This window comes from Monodelphis domestica, chromosome 2 (genome assembly GCF_027887165.1).
Source record: "Monodelphis domestica isolate mMonDom1 chromosome 2, mMonDom1.pri, whole genome shotgun sequence".
NCBI classification, from domain to species: domain Eukaryota; kingdom Metazoa; phylum Chordata; class Mammalia; order Didelphimorphia; family Didelphidae; genus Monodelphis; species Monodelphis domestica.
Window position 1 is genome coordinate 487584697 of NC_077228.1, and position 13610 is coordinate 487598306.

A 13610-nucleotide genomic window follows, 5' to 3' on the forward strand; every position below is an offset into this window, starting at 1 on the left:
GGTATGGGGAGTGTAAAAATTAATATCTAATAAAAATATTATATTTTAAGGGATTTATTAAATAATCATTAGAAATCAAGGAATAAAGAAGATACAAAATAAAGACTACATGCCCATGGCTGATCAGCCAGTTCAAACACCCACCTTACCACCACCAAGCTCAGGACCAGAAGTAAAGAGGTGTGTCCTTCCACATCCCCACCTAATATCCCCTATCTACAGGAAGTACATAATGACAGGAAGTCAGTGGGCTCCTGGGAAATGTAGTTCTTTTTTAGGGTAACAGATTTCCAATTATACAGGAGAGAGGAGGAAGAAGGAGGAGGAGGAAGAGTAGGAAGGAGGAGGAGGAAAAGAAGAAGAAGAAGAAGAGAAAGAGAAACAAAAGTACTGTTAAATTTACAGTGGTCTAGATGAGAGTTGTGTAGGGTCTGAAATAATGTGATAGACCTATGAGTAGAGGGAAGAGAATGGAGATGGAAAAAGTAGAATCAATGAGATTATGTATGGGGATGGGGGACAGTAAGTATCATAATTTATAGAGCCCTGGGCTTGGAATCAGGAAGATTCATCTTCATGAGTTCAAAGTTGGCCTCAGAATTTACTAGATGAGTGAGCCTGGCCAAGTCACTTAAGCCTGTTGGCCTCAGTTTCGTCATCTGTTAAATGAGCTGGGAAGGAAATGAAAATTCACTCCAGTATCTTTGCCAAGAAAACCCCAAATGAGGTCGTGAAGAATCAGACATGACTGAAATGACTCAACAACAACAAATATTTAGATGAGGGAGCATGAGGAGCAAGAATTTGAATTCACATGACTGGAATAGTGATACCTTCTATAGAAACAGGGAAGTTCTGAACACAGTTAAGTTTTGGGAAGGCAACATTACAAGTTCTCTTTTGGACAGATTGAGTTTCAAATATTCAACAGGCAGTTGCTGATGTGGAACTAAACCTCAGGTCAGGAAAGTCCTCTTGAACTTAAGGAATTTCATGAGGTTCCTGAAAGATTATATATAGAGAAGAGTGCTGGAAAGGGCCTTGGAGTATACCCATAGTTAAGGAGAAGAGATTGGGGGGATGGGCAGGGAATGACCTGGTAACTATTTAACAACTCATTTCCCAAGGGGATATATATATATATATATATGATACACTTTAAAGTTTAATGTTCATGATTTTCACTTTTTTATCACTAGATGTCATGTCTAGATAACCAACAAAACCATAAACCTAACCATGATTTGTAGCATTTGCTCATTTCCCAAATGCAAATGCTCATACTGAAAATTTAACAATCAACTCTTAAGTGCAAGTATAAGCCAGATCCCTAGATATGAAGGATGATTCATCAAAAAAGAATGAGGAATGGTGGGCCAGTAGGCAAGTAGGAAAAGAATCAAGAGGAATATTGTGAAAATCCAAAGAAGGAAAACAATAATAAGAAAAGGGATAGTCAACTGTCATACTATAGAACAATAAAGGAGAACCTGAGAATTAATTGGATTTGGCAGTTAAATGACATTTATTAACTTTGGAGAGAATAGTTATGGTTGAGCAATAAAGTGAGAAGTAAAAGTTGTATGGATTAAAAAAGTGAATGAAAGAGAGTAGAGAAAGCAGAGGTAAGAATATATATGTCTTTTTTTCTAGGAGCTTGACTATGAAAAGGAAGAGATGTAGAATGACAGCTTGACATGATAGTTGTGTCAAGCATTTTTTAAGGGTGGAGCTGAGCATTCTTTTTTTAAATTCTTACTTTTTATCTTAGTAACAACTCTAAGATAGAGGGTAAGGGCTAGGCAAATGGGTAAAGTGATTTCCCCAACCTCACACAGCTAGAAAGTATCTTAAGCCAGATTTGAACCCGTCATCCTGACTCCTGGTGCTCTATCCACAGAGTCACCTAGTTGCCCTAAGATCTGAGCATTTTTGTAGACACCAGTCAATAATAGTAAACACAATGCTTGTTTCCTTCCTACAACATTCTCTTTTCCATCTTCATGAATAGCACAGAAAACTGTTTCTAATAACAAGAAAAAATGCCTCTCCTCACATCTTCCTGTAACATCCTCCTAATTGCCCATCTCTTCCTTCTCTACTACATCCACCACAGAGCTGCCAAATTGGTATTCCTAAAGTCTACCATAATTGTTCCCATGATCAGTAAAGTCCATTGGCCCCCTGTTACATCTTAGGGGCAAAACAAATTCCTGTTTTTGAAATATAAAGTCTTTCACAACTGAACTGGAGCCTTATGTATTTAATCAGCAAACAGTTATTAAGCACCAACTATGTGTCAGGCACTGTGCTAAATGATGAAGATACAAAAAGAGGCAAAAGGTAGTCCTTGTTCTCAAGGAGCTTACAGTCTAATGGGAGAGACAAGATGCAAATCAGTATATACCAAGTAAGTTATGTACAGAATAAAAAGGAAGGCATTGGACTTAAGGAAAGACTTGGGGAAAGATTCCAATAGAGGATGGGATTATATTTGGGAAGGAAAACAGGAACATGTCAGGGTGAAAGATAGTGAGGAATACAGGATGACTCCTAGTTTGTGAGTCTCAAGCACTGGGTGGTTCCCTCTCTAGAAAATAGGGAATGTAGGAGGTGGGGAGAGTTTAGGTGTAAAAATAATGAGTTCTATTTTGGATGTGTTGAGTTTAAGATGTCGACTGGATATCTGAAAGCTAGTTGGAGTTGCAAGATTAAATGTCCTCTTTGTGTACTCTTTGGTAAATCCCTTGAGCCACCCAGAATGTAAGGGTGGCAAAGGTGAGCTGGTGGATCTGGCAATTTAAGGGGTACCAAGCTGGCATCCAGTGCCTTGAAGCACCCCAGGAATAAAAAAAAAAGCCAGTGATCACCAAGACCTCTAATGCTTCCCCAAAGTGAAGCATCATCATTGATTTGTATTTGTCGTAATGGAAGAGAATGAGAGAAACATGAACAAACCCTATGTGAGATTAGGATAGGGAGGGGGCATGACAGAGAGTCAATTCCCCAAACATCCTTAAATACCTAACAGCTTTGCTAGCTAGGGAGCTCGCTGCTCCCTAGAGTAAGTCTGGCTGCATTATATGAGACAAAGTGGACAGATACTTCCTCCTATTGGTGAGGATGCTTAATAGCATTCAGAACTCTGCAACTGTCAATAGAGTGAGTAGCAACAACAGTGAAGACATCCAGGAGAGGGCAGCTCCCTGAAGATCCCAACAGAGAGCAGCGTGGTAGAGAGAACTGGTCAGGAGAGGACACCAGCTGATGGATGCCATCACCAAAAGGCTTTGGAAGATTTTCTGGGGAATAAGCAGTAGCATCAAAAGTGTGAGTTCATAGTAATAGCTAGCATTTAAATTTCTTTCTTTTAAACTCATTTTCTGTCTTAGATGAATACTAAGTATTGATTCCAAAGCAAAAGAATGGTAAGGGCTAGGCAGCTGAGGTTAAGTAACTTGCCCAGGGTCATATATCTGGGAAGTAGCGGAGGTCAGATTGGAACCAGGACCTCCCATCTCTAGGCCTGGCTTTCAATCCACTGGGTCACCTAGCTGCCTCAACATTTATATAGCTTGTTAAGGTTTGCAAAGAGTGTTATAAATATTATCTCACTTGATCCACACAGCAGGCCTGGCAAGGAAATGTTGTATTATTCCCATTTTACAGATAAGGAAACTGAAACAGGGAGAAGTTAAGTGACTTGCCCAGGGTCTCACAGCTATTAAGAGTCTGAGCCTAAATAGGATTGAACTTGGGACTTTCTGACTCCAACGTTCTGTCCATTGCATCATATGGGTTCCCAGGCTACATGTTACTTGTGTATATCTGCTTTCTCACAGATAGGATGTGGGAAGATATATACCTCTTGTGCCTATTGTAGGGAAGAGGAACTATTCATCAGTTATTTCACTGTATTAATCAGGAGGTGGCCCAGTGGATAGAGCATTAGACCTGTAATCAGGTAGATCTAAGTTCAAATTTGAATCAGGTACTTCCTAGCTGCATGACTCTGTACAAGTCACTTAACCCTGTTCATCTCAGTTACCTCATATGACAAATAAACTGGAAAAGGAAACACTCCAGGATCTTTGCCAAGAAAACCCAAAATAGAGACACAAAAATTTGGACACAAAATGACTGAAATTATCTAAGTATTTTTCTTTCCACTAATTAGGGCTCTATTTTTTGGAAAAAAGAAATCAATCATCAAGGAACTTGAATATGACATGCCTCAGACTTGGGAGAGCTTTCAGGGGACCCATGTGTAAAGGGGGTATATGGGGTGGGAATTGAGGGGGCCTTTGAAATTTCAAAGTTCACCCTCTTTTACCACTTATTAAAAAATATATGACTCTGGATGTCAGTTGTTTAAAATATAATATTTTATTGAGAGATTGGGGGGGTGGGGCATTGTCTCAGGTCAAAGACCCAAAACAGATGCCCCAAGGGATTACAGAGAAAATGTGGGGCACTGCCTCAAGTTGTGACGCAAGACAAATGCTCAATAATTCACAGAAAAATCCCCTTTGTAAAGGAGCCTGATGTAATCAAGTCTCCTAGAAGGGATTATAACATTTTACAAAGCTAGAGACCCTGTTGAATAGTTTTATATTGACAATGAACACATTCAAGCTAATTAATATCTTCAAGAAATCATGGGTACATCCAAACAAATCAGTATTTTAAATTGTAAACAAATATAAAGAGGGGAGGAATTCAGGACTAGATTATGTAGCAGGGGGTGAGGAGAAGATCATTGAAACCACTGGGCTTAACCTCTTCTTAGAATATTCAATAATCCAAATACAAAAATACAATAGGAGATTACTCTTAAAACAAAAGGTTACTGAAGATTGGTGGTTAAATTTTAGTCCTCAGTCCTTCAGGATCTAAGACCATAAAACCATCAGCCTGGAAGCCTGGAGGGAGGGAGGGAGGGAGGGAGGGAGAGAGAGAGAGAGAGAGAGAGAGAGAGAGAGAGAGAGAGAGAGAGAGAGAGAGTAACCTTTAGGTATTAACAACTTTTAATAACTTGAGAGTAACACACTAATTTCTCACTCCACACAGGGCCAAAGAGCTGGGGAACCACTATTGCTATTAGAGATATTTATAGCATTGCCACATGAAAGATAGGATAGAATTGGGTTTTTGTTGCTGGAGGGCTAAACAAAAAAGTGGCTGGGGCAGATTTAGCCTAAGGAAAACTTCCTTACAACACCAGCTATTCCAAGGGGAAATAGAGGGAGTTTCCAGGGAAACCCATGTTCCCTTCTTAAGAGGGGAAGCAAAGACTGGAAGACCACTTAGATCCTTGTTAGAAGGGATTCTTATTCAGATATAAATTAAATTGGATCATCTCAGAGTCCCTTCCAATTCTGACATTTTATAATTCTGTGTTTCAACAATGGAAGAGTTTCTTTGTGGATAGTGAGCTCCCTTTCTTGAAATTTGCAAATGGAAGCTGGGTGGTTACTTGCCAAGATATTGTGGAGGGGGTTTCTTCATTAGATGAGAGGTGAAACTATATTATTTAGGGGCAATAGACTTGTATAGTAGAAGGAGCACAGGATTGAGATGATTTCTGGGTTTGAATTGTGGTTTTTATACTTTTGAATAGGTAGTTCTGCTTAACCTTAAGTGTTATTTCCGTTCTCTGGGTGGTCATCTATAAAATGATCAAGAATCTAGGAGTGCAGTGGGTAGAATGATCGGTCAAGAACCAGGAAGACCCAAGTTCAAATCCTAATCAGAACACATACTAGCTGTATGGCCCTGGGCAAGTTCACTTAACTTCTGTTTGTTTCAGTTTCCTTATCTGTAAAATGGAAATAATTATAGCACCCACCTTAATGAGTTGTTAGGAGAATCAAATAAGATAATATTTGTAAACTACTTAGCTTAGTGCCTGAGGCATAGTGGTCACTTAATAAATGTTTGTTTTCTTCTTCTTCCCTGGGCTAGGTAAACTCTCTAGTCCTTTCCCTCTTTAAATACCTGTTCCTTACAAACTTCAAAAGTTACTTCTAATTCCAAGATTCCTGATTGATTCAATTCAACAGACATCATTTATGTTAATATGCTATCTGTTAATATGAGCTGTTTTTTTAAATATTGTCTAGAGTTTTGTTGCCTAAGGAATCTGAAAGCTTACTTGCTATGCTTTTTGAGTGTGTTAAAAGTCTGACCTTGAAATGATGTAGCTACAAGTTACTTGGATACTTTGAAATGATTTCTCTCCCTTTGCCTCTGACTTTATTATGCAATTTGTATCTTAGCTTTTTTTGTGTAATATATACATATGTGTATGTCTGTGTAGATATAATGTATCTACATATGTGTAATTTTATGGACATATATACTATGCATGTGAATATATGTACACACATATATACACCCACTTTTTTATAATGAAGAAAACTTCATAATGAGCCTTGGAAGCATGATACTATTCAGTGGTCTGCCATTAGATTGTTTTTCCTGACCTAATCGATTTCTTGCAGCAAGTGTTCCTATTGATTTTCAGAAGATGCTGAAGAGTTCTGTGGGTAATGTTTCTAGGCAGGAAATGGATACAAAGAAAATCAGGCCCTCTTAGAGCAACCAGGTCTTCTTGGAAACCTGGAATCTTGGGCAGAACCCTTGTTCATTCACTATTCTGAGCACCCACGATTCAATACAGACTCTGAAATCTGTTCGAAGGGACAATCTGTTTGCTTCCTCCGCAGATGGCTCATGCTAAAAGATGACTCCTCTTCTCAATGTGCTTGGATTATTGTCACTGAAAAAAAATTAATTATGGAAGCGGGGGTTGGGGGGGAGAGAGAGAAACTTGGGGGAAAAGGTAGGAGTAAAAAGAGGCAGTTGTTTATTCCTCTTCATGAAAGAGAGCACTCCAATGATGGGGCTAGGAAGGGATGACTGACTAGGCAGCAAATAGGCAATATACAAGGCTCCTCCCCTATCCTCTGTCAGCTCCCCTTCCCTTCCTTTGACCTACAAATCAAAACACCAGTGCTTCCAACCCAACTCAGGCAAGGCAAGGGAAGCAACTGAGCTGTTCATTGCCCCTTCTGTCCTTCATCAGTCTCCCTCCCAAGCCTATCCAGGAGTCCTCAACCAACAAAAAGGAACAAACTTGTTTTTGTAAGCTGAATACTACCCAAACTCTGCTCCTAAAAAGGACAGATTCAAGTCTCTTCAAGCCATGGCACAGTGTGAGATCAGGAAGATGCAAGACCGATGGTGGGAAAAAAAGGCAGAAGAAATCCAGTGCTTTGCTGATATGGAAAACTACAAACAATTTTTCAGTGCCCTCAAGATTGTCTATGGACCATTAAAACCCACCACCACTCCCTTGCTATGCTCTGACGGTGACACTCTCATAAAAGATAAAAAAGCATCAGCGACAGGTGGAAAGAACACTTCAGTCAGCTTCTCAACCGACCCTCTTCAGTCAACCAAAGCGCCCTTGACCAGATCCCCCAAAACCACACCATTGAACAACTTGACGTCCCTCCTTCAATAGAGGAAGTCCAAAAAGCCATTAAACAAATGAGTGCAGGCAAGGCACCTGGTAAAGACGGGATCCCAACCGAGGTGTACAAGGCCTTAAATGGAAAGGCGCTCCAGGCTTTCCACATAGTACTAACCAGCATATGGGAAGAGGAAGACATGCCCCCAGAACTCAGAGTTGCCTCCATCATAGCCCTATACAAGAACAAAGGCGCATGAGCAGCCTGTGACAACTACAGAGGCATCTCACTACTCTCCACTGCTGGAAAGATCCTCGCCCGTGTTATACTCAACAGACTCCTGTCATCTTTTTCAGAGCAGAACCTGCCTGAATCACAATGTGGCTTCCGACCAGATTGCAGCACCATCGACATGGTCTTCACGGTGAGGCAAATGCAGGAAAAATGCCTTGAGCAGAACCTGAGTCTCTACATTGTCTTCATAGACCTGACAAAGGCATTCGACACAGTGAACAGGGACGCATTGTGGGTGATCCTTAGCAAGCTCGGCTGCCCAGCAAAATTCGTCAAACTGATCCAGCTCTTTCATGTAGACATGACAGGGGAAGTCCTATCTGGTGGAGAGACTTCCGATCGCTTCAACATCTCCAATGGCATGAAACAAGGCTGCGTCCTTGCTCCGGTACTATTCAACCTATACTTCACCCAAGTATTATGACATACTGTGATGGATCTAGACCTGGGCGTCTACATCAAATACTGACTGGATGGCTCACTATTCGACCTTCACCGCCTGACTGCAAAAACAAAGACAACAGAGAGACTCATCCTGGAAGCTCTCTTCGCAGATGACTGTGCTCTCATGGCCCACCAAGAAAATCATCACCAAACCATTGTGGACAGGTTCTCCACCGCAACAAAACTGTTTGGCCTGACTATCAGCCTCAGCAAAACAGAGGTGCTGTTCCAACCTGCACCAGGGAGGCCAACGAACCAGCCGTGCATTACAATTGACCGCACGCAGCTTTCTAACATCAACACTTTCAAGTACCTGGGCAGCACCATCGCCAACGAGGGGTCCCTAGACCACGAGATTAATGCCAGGATCCAAAAGGCCAGCCAGGCACTTGGGTAGCTGTGCTGCAAAGTCCTCCAACACAGAGGTGTAAGCACTGCGACGAAGCTCAAAGTGTACAACGCAGTGGTGCTCAGCTCGCTCCTGTATGGTTGCGAGACATGGACACTGTACCGGAAGCACATGAAGCAGCTGGAGCAATTCCACCAACGCTCCCTCCGGTCAATCATGAGGATCCGATGGCAGGACCGAATCACCAATCAGGAAGTCCTCGACAGAGCCAACTCGACCAGCATCGACGTCCTCAAAACCCAGCTACGATGGTCTGGACACGTCATCCGCACGGACCCACAGCGAATACCAAGACAAGTATTCTACGGTGAACTGTCAGCTGGACTCAGGAAACAAGGCCGACCAAAGAAAAGATACAAGGATCAGCTAAAGTCAAACTTGAAGTGGGCTGGCATGACACCAAAGCAACCAGAACTCGCTGCCTCTGACAGAAGCAGCTGGTGAACCCACATTAAGCATGCCGCCACCTCCTTTGAAGATGAGCGACGTCGAGTCTTGCCGCTGCGCGTGAACGCCGACACCAGGCCACAACCGCACCTCCCGTAACAACTGGCGTCCCAGGCCCCATGTGCTACAAACTCTGCGCCTCAGCCTTTGGACTCCAAAGCCACATGAGGGTACATCAATAGATGATAATGCACAAAGACAATAGTCATTCTGGGTCACTGAGAGACTACCACTGTACTATACTCATTCTGAGAATAGCATACTCAATTCTGTCCCAGAAAGAGAGACAGAGCCAGATTCAGAGAGCCAGAGACAGAGACACAGAAAGATACCAAGAGATCTCAATCAGATGTTTGTTGTGGACTTTTGGTATTGGGTGGCAAGTCTCAACCAAAATATTTAGATTTAGATTGTTTTTTTATTTTTTTTCCCTACCTATCCAGACAATATCTCTGAATGTATGAAGAGTAGCTTCTAGGCATGAATAACACTAAGATCTTGCATATTAATCAGCTTTCCAAATATATCCACCTAAAAGGAAAATTTAAATACCCACTCGCCCTCCTCCAATTCACTTTAACCTTATCTCTCTTGCCTCCCAGGTCAGAACTGTTACAGTTGGACACAAATGACTGAGCTCTAGGCCAGTCTGAGGGTTAGCTGGAGCTCTTGAATTGTCAGGAAGGATATGGACCCAATTCATATCTACCAGCTGGTTTGACTTATTCAGATAACAGGAGAGGGGAAAGTACAAAAAGGCTGGAAAGTAGGTGGTCTGGGCTTCAATCCTGGAGTTTCTTATAGAAGACAAGATAGGAACAGCTAGGGGAATCATTTCTGCAGAAAACATGTTTCTATCAGTAAGATTCATTGGAAAGAAACCTGGACAGGGATTCAAGAAACCAAGGGTAGAGGCCCAACTTTGCCATTGTGCAAGGAAGAATATTCTGGAAGGAGTATGAAAGGACAGGTTAGAAAGAGGTGAGAGGAGAGAGTTAGAAGACTACACTGTCAATGTGAATGGCTTAAAGACATTCCCCAAGTGTTGCTTTCTTCCATTAGAATGTAAGATCCTTGAGGTGAGATGCTTTCTTTGATTTTTTGCTTATATTTCTATCCCTAGCTTAGTGCAGTGTCTAGCACATTGTAAGCCCTTAATAAATGTTGTTTTCTTCCTTCTTTCCTCCCTTCCTTCCTGACCAGTCAAATAATGCCAAAATGGTGACATGTCTTAAATGCGTACATTTTGATTCAAATTAACAGAAGACTTAAAGAAGTGGGAGGGTAGAATCAAAGACAGTAATGTAAAGATACAACCACAGTGGTCGTAATCTTTGGGTACCAGAGTCTTTAGACCATTGGAGAGGGATAAAAAGAGTCTTGGTCATGCTAGATAGTCACTTCTCATAATGTAGAAGAAAAGTTGTCTCCTATCTCTTCTACCCAATCAGGAGCTAACCCTCCAAATTAGGACTATTGTTACCAGCTTCAAACTAGGGCAACAGCTGACACTGCCAAGATTGGGGCAGCACACTATCTCTTATACCTACCCCACAGGAGCTGGAAGCCAATATTTCTGCCATTTGAACCAAAGATATTCCAAATACTCACAAACTTTGGCAACACAGCCACTAGGATGGTGCTAAAACAGGTTAGAAATCTCTGGAATTTCATACAGAGGGACAAAATTTCACTCAAGCAATCTGATCAGCTTTTTGCTTCTAATCTTACAGGCATAGAGGAACCAGTGACCAAGATTGCACAGGGCATGGAATTTTCTAACTTAGAGGGTTTTGAATCCAGATAATTTCAGAAAAGAAAGAAATGCCAAGTAGAAGAAAAGGGTCAACTTTAGAACAGATTTACCCTGCATAAGTGCAAAGATTAGAGTCCCCAAAACAGAAGATTTTTTGGACACAATTTATATTACTCTAGGTGGCTAACAATGAGAAGCCTAGACTGAGTGTGGCTCTTGGAATAGGATGAAGTAGGCAAATTAAGAGATGTTCCAGAGAAATTGTCAATAGAGCAGCTAAGTGATTCAGTGGACAGAAGGAACACTGAGTCTAGATTCAGGAAGAATAATCCTTTAGACACTAGCTATGTGATCCTGGGCAAGTCAAAGGTTATTCTGTCTTCCACTGTTGCCTCATCTGAAAAATAAGGAAAACAATAGACCCTACCTCCCAGGCCTGTTGTGAGGATAAAATGAGATAATATTAGTAAAGTGCTTTGCAAGGCTTAAAGTACTATGCAAATGCTAGTTATTGTTATTATTGTCATGGTTTGGTGAGAGCTTGAATATGAGAGATGGAAGAGCAAGAAGGGCCATAAATAACACCACTGCTAGGAAAGACAAGAATATAGCATCATAGGCAAAAATGGAGACTTTGGAAGGAGGAGCTCAGTTCTGGACATTCGAATTTGGGGTGGACAATGGAAAATCCATGACTGAGATGTTCATATTGCTAGAGGTCTGGAGTACCAAAGAGAGACAAGATTATTAAAGAGTCATGATAACCAACACAAGACTTAAGTTCCTAGAAGAAAAATGGTGGAGAAAAACCAGAGGCCAAGAAATCCAAGTTGAAAGAGCAATCTGAAAATCAGTAGATGAAAACAACAGGGGTAGAGGTGCAGGTGAATGTTACATATGGATTGCATTAACCACCAAAATGAAAAATTACTCATTCACTGAGGTGGAGGGTAGAATAACAGAAATGGCCATGAGGAACAAGGAATAGAAACCCATGTCTTATGGCCCATAGATTTGGGCTAGAGGGACTGTCCCCTAGCTGAGAAGAAGCTGAGAAGGGAGATCATTTCCTCAGGGAAATAAGAAGTGAAAGAAAGAAATGTTGATTGAAAAGCTCAAGATTATAGAATTCAGTGATAAGAAAGCAGGGATTCCAGAAACCACCCTGAATCAGTTAGATGTAGCATGATACTGGAAAAAGAATTTTACCTCAGAATCAAAAGATCTGACTTCAAATCTTCTTGTCCCTTGCTACCCATGAAGCCTTGAGCAATTCATTTAAACCTGCTGGGTCTTATATTCCCCACCTGTAAAATGAGGGGTTGAGGTAAATAGCTTCTAAGATTTTTACTAATTCTGAATCTATAATAAAAGAAGTAAGACTGGATGGACCTGGGGAGGAATAGGATTAATTAGGACGGGGTTGAAGTTCAGGAAAAGACAGATGCAAAGAATGGACAACTATGATGAGGGCTTAGTATAATGGGAACTGGTAGGTTGCCCTGGCATCCTCTATGGCTGATTTCCATCAGGAGAATCCTAAAAGAGTTCATCTTTCTGTGAATTTTAAATAGAATTGGTGTGTTTGGGGTAGTTAAAACTGTGAAGTCTCATCCTCAGTAATTAGAAGCACTGATTATAAAGAACTTTCTCAAGGAATCTAGCCACCAAAAGGAAGAGAGAGGTAGGAGGACAGCTAGTGATAATGGAAACATCAAGTGTGGAGATTTTTGAACAGGGTGGAGACAAGGTCAAGTTTGGAGGTAGGTAGGTAGGTAGGTAGGTAGGTAGGTAGGTAGGTAGGAAAGCAACCAGTAGAGATGGAGCCATTGAAGATTAGTGAGAGTTAAAATAATAAAGGAGACAATCTGCAGAAGTAATGGAATGGAATCACCTGAGCATGTGGAGGGTTTGCCTTGACAAGGAGAAAGACAACTTCAAAGGGGTCATCTCAGATCAGGTATTGTTAAACTTTCAGCATAAGCATTTATACCTTGGGAACCATCAAATGCTCAAATCAGGGGCTGAGTAGTTATTTTACTGATTGTCTAGACTTAATGAAATGATGGAAAAAATATTAATAATACAGATTAAATTTAAAAGTGGGTCATGGGTACATTTTCTTTTTCAGAGAGCTATTAGTTATACATTTACCAACACATCACTAGCCACCTCTTCCTGTGAGACAGGTGAAGGATGAGATACTGGGAGAAGTCATCTGGATGATGAGTTGAGGAGGAGAAAGGGGAAAGAGGGACCTATCACATTTTCAGTTAAACATGAGGCAAGGTCCTCAGCTGAGAAGGAAAGTGAAAGGAAAGCTATAGAAGGTGCAATAGTGAGTGGGATAGTGTGAGAGAATAGAATAGAGAATTGCCTTGGCTCCATGAAGATCCATTTGAGACTAACACAAACTTAATGTAGTCCCAGTCAATAGAAGATTTTAAAAAATTACTTACTAATTTAATTATTTTTCAATTACAAGTAGAAACAATTTTTGAGTTGTTTTCTTTATATTTCACTATTCAGATTTTCTCCCTCCCTTCATCTTCTCCCCATCCCAAAGACATTAAATAGTCTGATATAAGTTTTACCAGTGCTGTCATGCAATACATATTTCTATATTTCTATGCTGTGACAGAAGATATATGTCACATATATAATTTTAAAAACTCACGATGGAAATAAAATAAGTGGCAAATTTGATTTGCAATCAGCTTCCAAAATTAATTCTTTGAACGTATATAGCATTTTTTTTTAAATTGTGAGTCCCTTGAGGTTACCT